The sequence below is a fragment of the Quercus suber genome, unplaced genomic scaffold (assembly GCF_002906115.3).
Source record: "Quercus suber isolate HL8 unplaced genomic scaffold, Cork oak 2.0 scaffold_73, whole genome shotgun sequence".
In the NCBI taxonomy this organism is placed as follows: Eukaryota; Viridiplantae; Streptophyta; class Magnoliopsida; order Fagales; family Fagaceae; genus Quercus; species Quercus suber.
In genome coordinates this window covers 156-4108 of record NW_027069538.1, presented here as the reverse complement: position 1 = coordinate 4108, position 3953 = coordinate 156, and the positions used below count along the sequence as shown (strand labels likewise).

The 3953-nt window shown below is 32.5% G+C and overlaps 1 long non-coding RNA gene across 1 annotated transcript; it reads left to right on the top strand.

The window, feature by feature from the left end:
* Window positions 1-310: 310 nt before the first annotated feature.
* On the top strand, window positions 311-3060 carry LOC136067458 (uncharacterized). Its single transcript, XR_010628936.1, has 3 exons — window positions 311-388; window positions 1166-1218; window positions 2945-3060. It is a non-coding gene; the product is annotated as an uncharacterized LOC136067458 (long non-coding RNA).
* Window positions 3061-3953: the final 893 nt, after the last annotated feature.

The window sequence follows — 3953 nt, the reverse complement described above, 5'->3', positions numbered from 1 at the left end:
TGTCTCTTAGGGGTGAAAAATTTCCAAGAGCTTTGTAGCTTGGTGGCATTGTTTCGAATCTCCCATTTTTCACTTGTTGTAACAATTGAATTATGAAGCCCTGCTGATATTATAGCTGAAACTCTGGATGTAGGATTCTTTACAAGATCTCAAGTCTGATTATGCTACTTATGAGGATTTATTAGTTGGAAAGATCAAAGGTTAGCTCTGGTTTCAGTATTATTGTACTCACAGTTTCATATGATTACGAGTCTTTATTTGTTTTAAAATTTTTAATATTTGGTTGTGATTATTTTCACTCCTTTTTGCAGGGTGGTTGTTATTGCATCTTCACATCCATTAATTACGGGTGGGGTTGCTGCTGGATTGGGATTGACAGTACTGAAAAGTATGGTTCAAAGTTCTATAGACTTTTGTATCACGATAAAATTATTTGAAAGCTTTGAGATGTGTTTATTTCTACCAACAAGGAATACTTGAATTAATAATTGGGAAATGCTAACGAGTGCCCTTAGGGCACTGGTTAATAATCCATTTAAAAATTTTTTATGAGAAATAAAAAAAAGTAATTAAATTTTGACAATTTTTTCATTTCTCATAAAAGTGATATCAAAACTTTCTTAAAATAGATTATTAACTAGTGCCCTAAGGGAACTCGTTAGCATTTTCCTTAATAATTTTCTGATATTTGATCTTGTCCATATTTTAGTAGATAAGTAATTAATATGCTAAGGGTCTGTTTGGGATTTGCTTATTTTGCTGAAATTAAATTTTTTTTACTAAAAGTATTGTAGATAAAGGTAAATGTTAGTTGAAATAGTACAATGAGCCTCATGAATAGTACCAAAAAATATAGTGAAATCCATGAGTAGTAGCAAAAATAAGCTAAATAATAAAATAAGTTGGTAAAAAATAAGCTAGCCAAACAATTACAAATTTCACTCATATAGATGAATATAAAATTACAAGTTTTATGCCAATATTTTATATTGCTCAAGAAACAATTCTTTTTTTCCCTCCTCCCCCCCCCCCCCCCCCCAAAAAAAAAAGAAAAAATGATATCCCAATCCTAAGTAGGTTGTCAGGCACACTAGTGACCAGGTTAAACCCCCTTTGAAAGAATTAAGATTATACTGAATCTCATCTAATGGTTATTGACTTGCAGGGCCACGGCGTTTCTTGTACTATAAAACCTTGCGCCTTTTTGCTAGTGAAGAGGTAAGCACAGTTCCTGTTACCTTTCTTTTCAGTTGTCTAGTTGTCATCTTAAATGTGCTTCAACAGAATGAGTTTATTTCCAATTCATGATCTAGCTATGTAATTAGGGTGTTAATGAGAATGTTCAAAACCTGTGAGAGAAATTGACTTTCAGCTGTAAAGAGGCCCTTAATTTAACTGAAGAGACATGAAAATTCCAACTTCATGGTATTATGTGCCCTGAAATAATTATTGGATCCCTTATGTGAAGTCTAAGGTTAAGTGGGTTGGGTTTGGCTAGGACATTGGTTCAACCTTACAAACAAAACATGGTTGGGCTTTTTCGGAAAGAGGGGGAGAATCAATTTCCTGTTATCGTGAAGTTTGGAATTTACTGTCAGTTGAAGCTAATCAAATCCTCTTTGACAAAGGGCTAACTCACCCGTAGTGAGAGGTGTGTCCTTCTCTAGGAGAGTGAAAAGTTTTCATTTTATCAACTTGGACCAAGCCTCAAATGCTTTCCTGTCACCTAAGTGAGGTTGGTCCTGTGTGTTTCTAACATGCCAGGAATAGTGGAACGTTGCCTGCTTCCAAGCCACTTTACTAGATATGCATGTGGTTGTAGTCATTGGCAATTTCTTGGCAATCTTAGGTAGAGTTTATTCTTGATCCTGCAATGAACCTGATAAAATTTATTTGAGGTTGGAATGAGGAGTTCATTGTTTTTACAATCTTTGTGCATACTCCTTTCCTTTTTCATCTTTAAGTCCTTTATTTATTTTTTAAGAAAAATTCTACACATATTTTCATATATATATTTTGATAAGTCAAACATTTTTTCATATATATATATATATATATTTTAAATGACTAATAAAAGAATTTATTAATAAACATATCCATAAAATATTTATTATTTGTCCTTTGAAAAAAAAAAAAAAAACAGTCTTGTTCTAGATTCTTGTGGATTGAAGTTGAAACTTGGACATGTTAAACTTGTTGACTTCCATGATTTTGCAATTAAACCACATCGGATATTAGTCTTGACTAATTCTCTGTATACTATCCCACTCTGCGCGTGTTATAAATTAGTGAAGCTACATTTAAAAATAACTATAAGCTGTTTCATGTGCAAACATAGGTCAAATGTGTCCCATCAATCTATTCTTGGACTGTTACAAAATTATTTAATGCCCCATAACTAAAGTGATGAAATTTCAAAAACAACAGGCTCATGATGGAATTGCCTATAATGCTCATTTAGATGCTCTTCTCTCTAAGATTTAGTTGTAAAATTTGAACTCTAATATCACATTTTCAGATGAGTGTTTTTTGCAACATCCCTTTTATGCCTTAATGATTTTTTCTGCTTGAAATACCTTCATGAAAAATTTAAATGCCTATCTTAATTTGAAGGACATTCTCTTTTTTTCTTTTCTTCTTTTTTTGTAAAATACGAACTCTAATATTACATTTTAAGATGAAGGTTTTCGATCTTTGCAATATCTGTTTGATGCCATCATTTCCCCCCCTTGAAATGCCTTAATGAAAATTTAAATGTCTTTCTTTGCTTTAGAAGAACATTCTTTTATATACTCTTACATAGACAATTCTAAGGCAGTAATGCCATAATATTCTCACTTATGCTTGGCATTTATGATTGAGAACCCAGTGTTATTTTGCAATGACTTTATGTATTATGTTATGATATCTAGAGATTTATCTCTGCCTTCATTTATGGGTGCAGTCCTTACTTTCCAGAGCTGATTCTCAAGTGAAGGAGTTGCGGCAATCAATTGATCTTCTGAAAGCTGAAAGTGAAAAGTTGGAGGTAATTTTTTGGCTTCTTCTCAATCCTCAATGATGATGGGGAATTAATTTGAAAAGAAAAGAAAATGATAACAAGGAATAAAATATGTGTATATGTAAATGTTTGGTTGCTTACACTGTCTGTTTGGGAACAAACAAGAGAACAATAGTCTTACAAACAGTTTGGTCCATTGGTCACCCATTAGGATAGGCACCAGATAGAACCCATCATTGGTTTGAGATATGACTAGACCCAATCTAGTCATGCTAGACACAATGACTGTTATGACCTTTAAAGAGAACATGGAAAAAATCTTTCGCCCTATCTATGTGAACCTCAAGCTCAAGGTGTATGAAATTTTCACATTTGATACTTTAAGCAGAAGATTGGCAGAGATTCTATTTAACTTGACTTTTTTTTTGGGATAGGTAAAAAGAGTAATATTAATCATGATGAAAAAAAAAAAAAAAAAAAAAAACAGAGTAGGAAAATACAAGGTGTTCATGATGGTGAACACAAGAAAAAACACACAAACAACATCAAAGAAAAAAAAAAAAAAAAAAACTCAATGGACTATTCTAAGAGAAGAAAGAAACTCTATGATAGAAGAACAATTCAAAGAACCCAAGCACCTAGACCAATCAATAAGAGTTCGCAATAGTCCAAAATAATCCCTCTCTGAAACACTTTAGCAATAGTCCTGAATTGGAATAAAAACAATAGACATATGTATTTGAGGAACATATGAACATAATAAACAACATTATAATGACACTGGATATTCTCTTAAAGAACCATGGAGAGGGAGTGTGTTGCAAAGTATGTGCCCTTAGCAGTCATTGGGTGCATCATTTGAGCAGATGCATGCTAAATGTTGCGATCATTGTCTGATCAGATAAATGCCATTTAAAAAAGAAAAAAGAAAAAGGAAAAAAAAGTGGCTGTT